Consider the following 15397-nt stretch of genomic DNA (forward strand, 5'->3'; position numbering starts at 1 on the left):
CATCTCTCCTATAACATGGACCTCCTCCAATTCCATCTATCAACAACAAAAACCATAACAAATCAGCATGTATGAAGACTAATAACAAGCCACAATACCAACAAGTTATCAATAGTTCACGACGAGCGACGAGCTAGGTTTGGAACCCGTATACCCCATTTCACCCCTTATGAACATCTTATCTTATATAAACATTACTCAAAATATGATAACAAATATATTCATCAAAAGTTCCAGCCTCATACCATACAACAATATCAAGAAAACAGTCTTGAACTCAACTATCCTCGAATCACAACTCTACTTCCTAGTTCAAGCCTATTTCCATCGTCTACATCAACCAACACCAAATTAACCTTAAGCACAAGCAAAGAGATGGTATACATACCTTATACAGTAGCCACAACACTATACCCTAGCTCCCTTTAGCTCACAATCACCCCTTAATTTCAATACAATAACATACAAGGGCTTTTCTTCCACTTAAGTTAAACTTGGGTGTATTTAAGATGAAAAGGTTGGGTTTCACTCTTGAACCTTCATACTATGGTAGAGAGGGTTTAGAAGAGTATATGGATGAAATTTGGCGTGTAAATGATTAGAAATGAGCCCTCAAACATATATAAAACAACTTAAAATCAGCCACCGCCTCAATGTACGCCCAACTTATACAGGCCGTACTTCCATGTACGCGCCGTACTTTTGGGCCGTACCTGGGCCTATAATTTTTCAACTTTCTACCAACTTTTGGAAAATGAGGTACGGGACGTACATTTTTGTACGGGCCGTACATGGCACCGTACTTCTCGAATTTGCTAACTGTCAATTGCATAGGAAAGAAAACTCTCTGAAATTGAATTTACATAGGTTATTCTTTCCATAACTCCTTATATGCTAGGAGATACACCATTGTAAAGTTGGACAAAAAATCCTGTCCAGAATTATGCTAAATTTTCCCAAAGTTTCGACAAATTTAATTTTTTTTGATTTGCTTGATCCCAGAACCTTTAGATACTTTCTTAACACTTGCTAAAAGTTTTCTGTCACACCCTTAATCCGACGGGGTGTGATGGGCACCCGACCCTTATTTAGGGCTGAGCGAACCCGCTGACTCTCATAATACTCATAATCATGCTGGCCCTCAAATCATGTCACAAATATATATATAATGAAAGTTTTTCGAAGAACAATATGCTTTTTACCTTTCTCAAATAAAATAAAATCTGTAACACATGAGACTTATAATACAATGCATAATAATACATCGGCTTACATAGCCGCTTACATAATTGACATCTTATACCCACGACACTCTCTGCAAAGTCTCTAACACAGAACATAGAACCATAACATAATACTCTGACTCGGCTGCGCTCCGGAGAAAATGGAGCCCGCCAATCCCGCTGGAACATCTTCTGCTACTATCTTCAGCTCACCTGGGTGTACCTGCGCGGCATGAAACGCAGCCCCCGGAGAAAGGGGGTCAGTACGGAATATGTACTGAGTATGTAAAGCATGAAACATAATAAGCGGGATCATACCGAAGTAGAGAGTACCGAAAATCATAAGACTTGCTTTTAAAACATATGTCATGCATATCAATGTTATAAAATCATCGTAAAAACATATAGCGTGTCCCGGCCCTCTAATGAGGGACTCGGTAGGTAAAATCATCATATAACGTATAGCGTGTCCCGGCCCTCTAGTGAGGGACTCGGTAGGTAAAATCATATCATCATCATGTATGCATGCATATACATATATATATATATATATATACATACCGTACCGGCCCTCTAGTGAGGGACTCGGTGAATAGTGTATCCCAGCCCCGCTAGCAAGGGACTCGGTATGCCATCCTGGCCTCCATCCCCATATCATCACATCATATGTATATATATAGCGTGTCCCGGCCCTCTAGTGAGAGACTCGGTGAATAATGCAGAGGAATGTGCACGAATGCGTGTCCTGGCCCGGGTCTCAGTGAAAGACATATTGAGCTTCGCACGAGCAGAGTAGTGAGAAACCATATGCACATACATCATTTCCGAGACTCAATGAAGTAATATAAGCGAATCGTCATTTGAAAATTGGAACAAAAGTTATATCAAAAACCTTTTGGGACGTTATTCGGAAACATATCAAATATTATAAACATATTAAAGAACCATAGAGATCATAGTCGTACGTCAAACTAATCCGAGTCCGCCTCGGAAAGTCACGAACCTTATTTACTTTAGGACTTACCATAAACATATCGAAGCGATCCAAGCCTTTCGGTGAAAGTTACGGACGTTCGTAGTTTCGGACTCGTTTAGAAACAAAATTCTTTTGAAAACAAAAACTTTATACAACTTTTAAAATTTAATCATACAAAAGACATAAGGATCATGATTCGACTACATTAAGAATACGAATATCAAAAAGCAAATAAGGATCATAAACATGCTCGGATCGTCGGAGTAGAATTACCTCGAAACTCGTGTCACAGCCTACTTACTCTAAGACATGCCAATGAAAGAAGGGGTGAGCTTTACATACCTTAGCCGCTTCCTAAGATAATCCGAACTTGCGTCTCGACTTCTCACAATCTACAATAATGTCATTAGACACCAAATATTAGCCATAGTCGCTAAGAAATTCAATTCCAACTAACACTTTATTTACCGAAATTTCGGCAGCATCTCACTACTGGAAATTAGGGCTATGGCAACGCCTTCCTCTGCAACGGTTATACAACCGTTGCTGTAACCGAGGTACTGCAACGGTTATACCCGTTGCACAAGGACAGAATGCTATAGCTACACTTTAGCGTCTAAACCGTTGCAATTGTATCTAAACCGTCACCATACATGTCCCTAATGGGACGATTTTCTTTAACCGTTGCAATAGTTGTAATATGGAAACAGTTTTGTTTCTATTGCAACGGTTTTAAATTCCCTCCCAAATTTTCCTTATTTTCACTGTAGCCCGCCTAATAGAGAGACCACATTATTTTTCCTTTTAGCCAAAAATCGTAAAATCTGTATTGAACCAAATTAAACACTGAACTCTCTCTCTCTACTAAATTCATCACCCACCTCACTCTATCTCTCTCTACAAATTTCTACTTCACTTTGCACCCTAATTATCAATGCTCTACTGAATCTCGTAGCCGGGTTCTCAATTCCAAGTTATCTTCTCTATTCTCTCATCTCTTTTTTTTTGGATTTATTTTGCATGTTCTTCCAATTCTAAAATAAAATCATTTGTGGTATGGGTTTTGATTTTTTTTTTTTTTTTTGAATAAGTATGGGCTCGATTTCTTGATATTCCTTTTTTTTTTTTTGTCTCAATATTTTTAAAATATCTGGTTGCTTATTTTGTTGTTGTAAGAATTGGGTGGAATTACTTCGATTTAGTAAATATCTAGCAGAAAGGTGTGAGCTTTCTTTTTTCAAAGTTAATGCCGTGTCTAATGTTGGATTGTTCGATTTTGTTGTATAAAATGAGCTTGTGAGACACGATTTTTTCTCTCAAGAATCTAACAAAAATTAGGTTTTCTTTGCTCTTGGAATTTCCTTTCTTTTGCTTCTCATTTGTGTTTGTTTATTCTTGTTCTAAACTCGTTGTCCATGGTGAAAGCTTGAAGCATTGTCAACTCTCAAACGCCTCAATTCGTTGCTCGTCGAAAGGTAATTTCAATAATATTTTGTAGCTCTTACAATTCTGTTTGATATTGAATTTTATATTGGTTTAGTTGGTAATTGAATTTTATACTGGTTGTTATTTAAAGTCCCATTTTCATCTTCTTAGTTTTCAGTTGGCAAGTTCGTTTTCCAAGAACCTTCAGCTTTTAGCTAGTTCTCATTTATGGGATGAGGAAATATAGATGGAGGCCCTATATGGCTAGGCATGCTTGAATTATGAGGAATTAATTTTGTGAATTTGAGAGAGGATCAGGATCACTAGAATGCACTCGACTTTTGACTAAAAAAGCATTTTCGAGTTATAATGAAAAGCTTGTTTATAAATACTCTAAAATCGATTAACAATCTTGACCCTCTATTAGATGCCAAAAGCTTTTAGTTAATATTTTTCCATTCGGAATTCTTCGTATTTACAAAGAGTAGACGGTACTTCCATCTAGCGTGAAGAAAAACGTATCCTTCCCAATGGAACGGACGAAGAATCTTCTATGAAAAGGATAATCGTGATAATTATATATTTGGAGTGGATCTGTTCTGCCAAAAATGTGAACTGGCTCGGTTTTGAACAATAATTAATTGCTGCTAAATTGATTCTGGAATTTTCATGTGTTGCTACTAAGATTTGCATCATTATCTCTATTTGTGTTATGGTTACCACCTCTGATTTCCCCACTGTTCTGCTTTCAGCTACCTTGTAGCATTGTTGGATTACGTATCATATGGAGCCTTGTACTTGCTATAGCTGATGTATATGCAATATTGGTGAAAAGAAGTTATAGAAATGCAACAGTTGTCAGTCTATTTGCTGTTGGTGATGGGATCACTTCTACTCTTACATTTGTTGCCGCCTGTGCATCAGTTGGAATTACAGTTCTTATTAGCAATGATCTTGACAAAACTAAATTATGCCTTGAGGAAAAGTTATGCCCCCTCCGGCATAACTTTAGTTTTTCCTTAAGGAAGTTATGCCGGAGGGGGCAGACTTTTCCTTGAGACTTTTTTTTTTTTTTTAACTTTTCAAGGCACACTTTTAGTTAAGGCATACTTTTGGTTATACCTTAATTAAAAGTCTGCCCCATAAGGCATAATTCCTTAAGGAAAAGTTTTGCCCAATAAGGCAAAACTAAATTATGCCTTGAGGAAAAGTTATGCCCCCTCCGGCATAACTTTAGTTTTTCCTTAAGGAAGTTATGCGGAGGGGCGGACTTTGCCTTGAGACATTTTTTTTTTTTTTTTTAAAAAACTTTTCAAGGCACACTTTTAGTTAAGGCATACTTTTGGTTATACCTTAATTAAAAGTCTGCCCCATAAGGCATAATTCCTTAAGGAAAAGTTTTGCCCCATAAGGCAAAACTAAATTATGCCTTGAGGAAAAGTTATGCCCTCCGCATAACTTTAGTTTTTCCTTAAGGAAGTTATGCCGAGGGGGCAGACTTTGCCTTGAGACTTTTTTTTTTTTTAAAACTTTTCAAGGTACACTTTTAGTTAAGGCATACTTTTGGTTATGCCTTAATTAAAAGTCTGCCCCATAAGGCATAGTTCCTTAAGGAAAAGTTTTGCTCCATAAGGCATAACTAAACTATGTCTTGAGGAAAAGTTATGCCCCTCCGGCATAACTTTAGTTTTCCTTAAGGAAGTTATCTTGCCGAGGGGCGGACACTCCCTCACCCCCGCCTTGCGAAATTATTTCTTTATTTTATGCTTGAGCGGGGTTCGAACCCAAAACCTCAGGTATCCAAGCTAAGGGCAAAACTTAAAGACCACAAATATGAGGGGCAAAATTTAAAGACCGCAAATATGAGGGGCAAAATTTAAAGACCACCCCAAAAGAAGGGCAATTCTGCGAATTGCCCCTGTGTTGTTGCTGATCTTTGACTTCACTTGCCCTCACCATTTCATTGTCACCTGCACCATTTATTTTTGATGCACTTTGCTATTGTTTGTGACCGAATTTCACTGGAGAATTAACTTGAATTCTGTGCATTCTTTGGACTGCTTTCATCAACCAAACCTTGCACCTTAGCACCGATTGAGCTTCGGTACCGGGTTCTACAACCATATTCTCCCGAACACCAATAAATACATCATCCATGTCCTTGCCAAACATAAGATTAATGGCATCTTCTCGATGGTTCTCGAATCACCTCTTTCTCATAATTAACTTTCTCCTCACTATTAATTTGATCCTCCTCTAAATCTTCTTCAAACTGCTCACTCCATGTTTTCCTTTCTTCACCAGTTCCATAAGTAGTAGATGGAACTTCTAAGTAATCTTGTTTCAAAGTAACAAGCTTCTCCACTACTTGGCATTGATTAATAGGAAATATAGCAGCAGTAATATCTTTCATAGATTGCTTCGTGCTCTTTATTGGAGTGTAAGCTTTGGCATTTACATTAAGTTGCTTCTCACCACCCTTATCGCCTACATGAACCGAATGTTACGCAACCGATTGTACAGCGCCAGTTGGACTTTCTGCAACCTCCACAAACTTACCATCATCAACAGCTGCAACAACCAACTGCTTCTCCAATCCAATCTTAGCAACATCATTCACTACTTGACCTGCAGGTGTTATAGCAAATTGTGTCTCCATATTTACCACATCTGTAATCTCGCTTTCTTCCACATTTTCTACAATCTAATCACTCCACAAATTCCTCTCACCACTAAAACAAGTGGTGGAAGGAACCTCATGGCAAGCCTTATTCATAGTGGCCTTCTGCACCTTTGGACTTGAAAAAGAGGCTTCAACCCACCGCTAGTCTTACCAATATTATCACCGTTCTGCATTCTTTTGAGCCTCTGCTTTGCGCACTCGCTGCTTATCGAATTCTCATTCGGTGGTTTTGCCACTACGGGCAATATTGAGCCATCTCGCTACCTTTTGTGCAACCGAATGAATCGGTGCATTAACCAACGATTCTTTAGTATTTCGAGCGATTTGTACCAATCGTACCCTTATGAATTTCCACCAACTGTTTCCCCGACACCTCTACCTTTTACACAGAGCATCGAATCTTCTACAACCAGTGCCTCCGGTAGCATCATCGAATTTCTACTACGATGCCTCATCCTCACCCTCCTTTAGTACCGCAAACTTGTTTTTAGTTTGCACAACATCAAAAATTACTTGCGTTAAGAACATTTTTGCACTCGCATCTTTTCCTCTAGTTTCGTTGTTTGTAAAGCCATCTCGTTTTTGCCTTTTGCTATTAGCGCTAATTGCTTTTCCAACGAGTTGTTCTCGCACTGGTCGTCTATATTTTCCACAACCTTGTCGCTATACCATTTGCACCATGAGCCTTCCCAGTGTTTGTTAGCACAACCATCAACATCTTTATTCTTTTTTATATTCAAAAATTGACGTAAATCACCTTCAAATTTGTCCCCATGCAACTCGCTCAATATCACCTTGTTGAAAACCTCTCTTTTTCAACATCAATCTGCAATATTTTCTTCATGCCCTTGGTGATGAAAAAACTTACAATATGAAGGCGTTGACATTATTTATTCTTTGTATTATGTGCGCGTGCATTTGAAGGGCGTTGACATTATTTATTCTCTTTTGTAGGTGTCGAAAATGAAGAAAGGGACGAGACAATGAAGACATTGATCTTACTTGAGAAGATCTTTTATGAAGATTTCTACATGTTCTAAGAATCTTTTTGCTATCGAACATTTTGAAACTTATCCTAAATCTTGAAATGTAAAACTTAATTATGCATTTTGGGTTGAACATTTTGCTTTTACGTATATATGTTGGATTAGGAATGTTGGATATTTTGGATTATGAAAAATTGTGTTTTCTCGGTTTATGTAATTTGTAATGTATTTTATTTATTTATATGTAAATATATAGATATATATATATATATATATATATCAATTTATAACCGTGGCTACTATTTCGGACAAACCATGGCAATAGGTCGTTCCAAATAACAAACAAAAAGACCGTTGCATTAGACAAAAACCGTTGCAATAAAGTAAAAGGCTGGGCCGGTGCAATAACCTCTACAAAACTGTTGCAATAGCCTCAAAAGTCGTTGCTTAAAGGTCTATGGGGACGGTTGGCAACCGTTCCATATACACACAAAAACTCGTTGCATCAGAAAAAGGAATAACCGTTGCTGTAGATAATGATATAGCAACGGGTTTCGCCAACCGTTGCACAAACCGTTGCCATAGATATATGGGCACGCGAGCAGATGGAACGCATGATAAACCGTTGCTATAGATATATAGCAACGGTGCTCCTGTCTATAGCAACGGTTTTCTCGGCGTTGCCATAAGCCTATTTTCCAGTAGTGTCTCCCCTATAAATCCAACATCCCCGAGAATTCAACTCGGCCAATACCAACAACAACCATACCAACAACCATAATAACAATATCCATAAGTGATTCAAAACGCATTCTAGCATCAATAATTCCTTTCTACACAATTCGACAACATTTCATTTATATTCTAATAAACTACATATGATCAATTCAATACCAATGCTCTCAAGTTCAAATACCAATCCAAGGTCATTCAATTAAGATTCAAGAATATTTCAAACAATCCGCTCAATGATCAAACAAGCCAACCCAATACATGCTTTTCACCCGAAACCATTCCAATTCAACAAGAACACTACCAACACCTTTCTTTCTTCCACATTCATAAATTATGTCAACAATTCCATACGTTTACAACATTATTTTCATTAATACAAGAAATCACATTACAATCACATTATGTTCTAAATCAGCCCACAACAATTACGATTTCCACTCGAGTCATCAAACCTTCATTTCCATCACATAATCCACAACAAATAACAACCAAAATACTTCATAAACTTAGTTCATCATATTCTACCAAAAACAGCCCCTACACGGCTAGGCTTCAACATACATAATTCCATGACTTCCATTCATTTCTACATGCCAAAACATACACAATCATCCATAATACATCAACCAAACACTAAATAAAATTTGTTCGTCATACCTACACCAAACACATGTATATGGATACCATTCAACACACCCAAGTTTCATGATTCTCATCCACTTCCACATACCACGACATGCACAAACACCTATAAGAACATGTAACCAAGATTAAATCTCACCTTCTTCACTTGACTTCACCACTCGGCTAGGCCTTGTATATGGCAACAACGAACGATTTTCTTGTTTCACCAATTACTCCATGTTGTAGAGGACCTTCCAATTAGTAGGAAAACATGAAGAAAGAAATTTTTCTTGATCAAACTTCCCATGGTCATGTTCGGCCAAGGCTGGCCGAACTCTCACCTCTCTCTCTTTTTCTCCTTCTTTCTTGAATTTTCTCTAGTTTAAAATGATAAGTTGCCTTGTATTTTTATCACTTATATATATATATATATATATAGGCATGGCACATGGCTGGTCATGCCCCTATATTTTTCCTCAAATTTTCTCCAATTTTCTAGATTATTCTTTAAATCATAAAAGGTGAATAATTTGACTTGGTCATCCATAATATATATATATATATATATATATATATATATATATATATATATATATAACTTCCACAAATATGAAATGAGCACATGTACCATTTCTTGGCTCAAGGCAATTGGCCAACCATGTGAGTGGGGCCCACGACCACCTTGGCCTTTTGGCCATTTCATGAAATTATTTTTCCCAACTTTTAGCCTCCAATTTTTCCTTATTCCGAATTTACCCTCAATTCTCCATACCAATAAAAAGATGAATATGCAACTTTTACATTCTGAAAAAAATAAATAAATTATAACCCTTGTCCTTAACTTCCCGACATTAACTCGGAATATTCCAATGTACAAAATGCGAGGTATAAAACCCTTCCCCCCTTTAGAACATTCGTCCTCGAATGTTCAACTAGTCTTGTAAGGTCTTCTAAGGATCTTGGGGGTTTCCTTTATCACCTCGGCATGCAATTCTCATTCACCGATTATATTCCTTCCTCATTTTTACTCACTCCCTTTATATTGCCTCGCAATGCACTTCTTCTACTTCTCAGCCTTCGTGTATTTGACCGTAAATTTAGCTAGTGTCTCACTTCTATTCAAATCCTTATCTCCATTATTGTAGCCTTGACTTATCATGTCATAGCCATCTACCGCCCTACAGTGCTCCCTTTTTCTTGTCCCTTTGCTCACATCTCCGATTTCCCCATATTAACGGTCCTTTCGTCAGTCTTTATTCCTTGTTAGCTTTCCGGTGCGGACTCTTTATAATTGTAGTTGGGTATAACTTCCCGCTGATAATTCATATAGTTCCATAGCATATGCTTTCATATTCAAGTCACTTAGTGGTCTATAAACCTTTTCCTAACATCCGGTGGATTCTTTTATTCCATTCATGAGAGTGGCATACTCTCCTTTCTCCAAATTTCCATTCGTGAGAACAATATTTTCTCTTTCCTCCAAAATTTTCCAAGCCGCTAATCGCTGTTCTTTCTACTTCCACTGTCACTGTTATTCTAGGTGTCTCTTTGAGTCCGCTATCTCGAAGGTCTCTCTCGCTCTTTACTCTCCCGTCACTCATTATGTTGCACTCTCTGTAAGACTACGCGAAGGTGTCGTGATTAGTCCAAGGAATGCCTCAGCGCCGCTTTACTAATCCTTATGTTCTACCCCATCTTCTCTTCTCTTGTCTGTCCTGCGGTATGGAAACAGGTCCTTCATTCAACCATAACCATGCCTCGTCTGGCCTCCGCACTAACTTCATTTTAGTAATTGGCTTAGACCATCGTTACATCTTTCCGTAGTGTTCCCGAAATATCACAACCACATTGTCCTTGCTAAGCCTTCGCTCTTCTTACCAAACACTTACTTAGTCTTATTCTTAGCATACCAATACTTACAGGTGGCATCACTGTCCTTGCGCACTTATATAAAATATGTTCAATCTTAAACATGGTTCTTCCGTCCTCTGGCTTATCCCGCTCTATACATCTTGTTCATACTGGAATTCGCTCGTCCTATTTTGTCATATTTCTTCCCCTTCCTTTAATCGCTCTTAACTCCCTCACTTCCTATCGTAAAGGGTTTTCTATCCCCTCTTCTTTGTTACTAACAAGTTGCGATAACATTAGCGAACACCTCTATAGCTAGCATCTCTGCCCTTAATCTAGTATGGCACCATTATCCTTCCAGTTAGCTCTTTAAGTTGTCCGGTACCATCCTCTTGTCATACCCCTTTTTTTTCTTCCTTCATACACGCCCACTTTCTAGCGTCATGCCATTCAAAATCTCTACTAAAACTTCTCACACTACCTTAACTATCGTCCTGACTTTTATCCGCTTATTGCTGGTTTCCCAGTCTTTCTAACTTATTTCAGTAAGGGGGTCTCATTTATAGCCTAGGCATCCATATCCAACACATTATCGTGCCAATTGTTTCTATCTCGCCTTTGCATTTCTCTCACCCGCTTCCCCCCTTTAGGGGTGTACTTATATCATTATCCATTTATATTTTGCCCCATGTCCTTATTTCCAATCTCAGTTAGGCAGTACTTTTATTCCGATAATAAATATCCCAAGTTTTCTCGGAGTATTTTCTTTACCCCGACCTATATCGGGTGCTTCCTTTGGTATCACAAATCCGTTCCAAATTCCTTGTTACCATATCTTCATCGACCTCCTATTTGCTATTATCACAAATTTCACAGTTAACTTATTCTTAAAGGGCAGCCATACTTCACGGCTCAGTCGACTTCCATCAAAACATATTCCAAACTTACATCTCATTCTCGTATTATTTCTAGAAAAATTTTGGCAGAGTTTCCTCTGTATCTCTCACTATCCCAAAACACCGCACGCAGAAATACCAACAAGATGCCTCACGGAGTGGCCATCATATACGTCATATCACATCGTATCGTATCATAGCCGCACAGGGCTCTCAACATTCATAAAAGTCTGAGAGTAATGAACTTACCTCATATACTCAACATAACTGCACGTGTTACCCTTTCTTATTTACTTTCCTTTTCGATTTTCAACTTCGCATTTCAATCGTATGCCAATACCTTACTCGGCATGTATTTTTCGTACCTTTGTTTACCTGCGTGCTTTGTAACTTCCCATATCGTTAGTCACCTTCTTCGATCGATGTCATTCCTTTACTGCAACTGAAAGTTAGTATAAGAAATTTCATTTCCTATGACTTGGCTCTATGGCACGATCTAAGAGGTGAAAGAAGAGTAACCATCCTAGATGCCCCGTAGCCTCCTGTTTATAAATGTGGCGAAACTTCACACCATAAACGAGACTCTCTTGGACACGACTTTGCGAGACAACCCCTAGGACGAACTGCTTTCTGATACCAATTTGTCACACCCTTAATCCGACGAGTGTGATGGGCACCCGACCCTTATTTAGGGCCGAGCGAACCCGGCCGACTCTCATAATACTCATAATCATCTTTGGCCCTCAAATCATGTCACAAATATATATATAATGAAAGTTTTTCGAAGAACAATATACTTTTTACCTTTCTCAAATAAAATAAAATACGCAACATGAAACTTATAATACAATGCATAATAATACATCATCTTACATAGCCGCTTACATAATCGATATCTTATACCACGACATCGTTCGCAAAGTCTCTAACACGGAACATAGAACCATAACATAATACTGCGACTTCATTGCGCTCAGGAGAAAATGGAGCCCGCCAATCCCCCTGAACATCTTCTCGCTACTATCTTGACTCACACAGGTGTACACGCGGCATGAAACGCGGCCCGGAGAAAGGGGGTCGATGAATATGTACCGAGTATGTAAAGCATGAAACATAATAAGCGGGATCATACCGAAGTAGAGAGTACCGAAAATCATAAGACTTGCTTTTAAAACATATGTCATGCATATCAATGTTATAAAATCATCGTAAAAACATATAGCGTGTCCCGGCCCTCTAATGAGGGACTCGGTAGGTAAAATCATCATATAACGTATAGCGTGTCCCGGCCCTCTAGTGAGGGACTCGGTAGGTAAAATCATATCATCATCATGTATGCATGCATATACATATATATATATATATACATACCGTACCCGGCCCTCTAGTGAGGGACTCGGTGAATAGCGTGTCCCGGCCCCGCTAGCAAGGGACTCGGTATGCCATCCTTCTCCATCCCCATATCATCACATCATATGTATATATATAGCGTGTCCAGACCCTCTAGTGGGACTCGGTGAATAATGCGAGGAATGTGCACGAATGCGTGTCCAAACCCGGTCTCGGTGAAAGACATATTGAGCTTCGTACGAGCAGAGTAGTGAGAAACCATATGCACATACATCATTTCCAGAGACTCAATGAAGTAATATAAGCGAATCGTCATTTGAAAATTGGAACAAAAGTTATATCAAAAACCTTTTGGGACGTTATTCGGAAACATATCAAATATTATAAACATATTAAAGAACCATAGAGATCATAGTCGTACGTCAAACTAATCCGAGTCCGCCTCGGAAAGTCACGAACCTTATTTACTTTAGGACTTACCATAAACATATCGAAGCGATCCGAGCCTTTCGGTGAAAGTTACGGACGTTCGTAGTTTCGGACTCGTTTAGAAACAAAATTCTTTTGAAAATAAAAACTTTATACAACTTTTAAAATTTAATCATACAAAAGACATACGGATCATGATTCGACTACATTAAGAATACAAATATCAAAAAGCAAATAAGGATCATAAACATGCTCGGATCGTCGGAGTAGAATTACCTCGAAACTCGTGTCACAGCCTACTTACTCTAAGACATGCCAATGAAAGAAGGGGTGAGCTTTACATACCTTAGCCGTTCCTAAGATAATCCGAACTTGCGTCTCGACTTCTCACAATCTACAATAATGTCATTAGACACCAAACATTAGCCATAGTCGCTTAGAAATTCAATTCCAACTAACACTTTATTTACCGAAATTCCGGCAAAGATCTCCCCTATAAATTCAACACCCCCGAGAATTCAACTCGGCCAATACCAACAACAACCATACCAACAACCATAATAACAATATCTATAAGTGATTCAAAACGCATTCTAGCATCAATAATTCCTTTCTACACAATTCGACAACATTTCATTTATATTCTAATAAACTACATATGATCAATTCAATACCAATGCTCTCAAGTTCAAATACCAATCCAAGGTCATTCAATTAAGATTCAAGAACATTTCAAACAATCCGCTCAATGATCAAACAAGCCAACCCAATACATGCTTTTCACCCGAAACCATTCCAATTCAACAAGAACACTACCAACACCTTTCTTTCTTCCACATTCATAAATTATGTCAACAATTCCATACGTTCTGACATCATTTTCATTAATACAAGAAATCACATTACAATCACATTATGTTCTAAATCAGCCCACAACAATTACGATTTCCACTCGAGTCATCAAACCTTCATTTCCATCACATAATCCACAACAAACAACAACCAAAATACTTCATAAACTTAGTTCATCATATTCTACCAAAAACAGCCCCTACACGGCTAGGCTTCAACATACATAATTCCATGACTTCCATTCATTTCTACATGCCAAAACATACACAATCATCCATAATACATCAACCAAACACTAAATAAAATTTGTTCGTCATACCTACACCAAACACATGTATACGGCTACCATTCAACACACCCAAGTTTCATGATTCTCATCCACTTCCACATACCACGACATGCACAAACACCTATAAGAACATGTAACCAAGATTAAATCTCACCTTCTTCACTTGACTTCACCACTCGGCTAGGCCTTGTATATGGCAACAACGAACGATTTTCTTGTTTCACCAACTACTCCATGTTGTAGAGGACCTTCCAATTAGTAGGAAAACATGAAGAAAGAAATTTTTCTTGATCAAACTTCCCATGGTCATGTTAGGCCAAAATGGTGGAACTCTCACCTCTCTCTTTTCTCTTTCTTTCTTGAATTTTCTCTAGTTTAAAATGATAAGTTGCCTTGTATTTTTATCACTTATATATATATATATAGGCATGGCACATGGCCGGTCATGCCCCTATATTTTTCCTGAAATTTTCTCCAATTTTCTAGATTATTCTTTAAATCATAAACGGTGAATAATTTGACTTGGTCATCCATAATATATATATATATATATATATATATATATATATATATATATATATATATATAAACTTCCACAAATATGAAATGAGCACATGTACCATTTCTTGGCTCAAGGCAATTGGCCAACCATGTGAGTGGGGCCCACGGCCACCTTGGCCTTTTGGCCATTTCATGAAATTATTTTTCCCAACTTTTAGCCTCCAATTTTCCTTATTCCGGATTTACCCTCGATTATACCTATTAAAAAGATGAATACGCAACTTATACATTCTGAAAAAAAAAATAAAAAATTATAACCCTTGTCCTTAACTTCCCGACATTAACTCGGAATATTCCAATGTACAAAATGCGAGGTATAACATTTTCCTTAACCTTATAGGAGTTCCATGGCCTCTCTGAGCATACGTTAGTTTACTTACGATACAAACGATGCAAAATTTTTTGAGGTGTAACATCCTTCCCCCCTTAGAAACATTCGTCCTCTAATGTAAGACATATATCACGCCATACATCAGAAATTTAGTGAATATAGTTATCTTGCTAGGAAAAACTAACC

The 15397-nt window shown here is 37.9% G+C and overlaps 1 long non-coding RNA gene across 1 annotated transcript; it reads left to right on the top strand.

Moving 5' to 3' along the window:
* Positions 1 to 2692: 2692 nt before the first annotated feature.
* Positions 2693 to 7439, top strand: LOC132044351 (uncharacterized). Its single transcript, XR_009412124.1, has 2 exons — positions 2693 to 3674; positions 7262 to 7439. It is a non-coding gene; the product is annotated as an uncharacterized LOC132044351 (long non-coding RNA).
* The last annotated feature ends 7958 nt before the right edge of the window (positions 7440 to 15397 follow it).

This window comes from Lycium ferocissimum, unplaced genomic scaffold (genome assembly GCF_029784015.1).
Source record: "Lycium ferocissimum isolate CSIRO_LF1 unplaced genomic scaffold, AGI_CSIRO_Lferr_CH_V1 ctg4217, whole genome shotgun sequence".
Lineage (NCBI taxonomy): Eukaryota > Viridiplantae > Streptophyta > Magnoliopsida > Solanales > Solanaceae > Lycium > Lycium ferocissimum.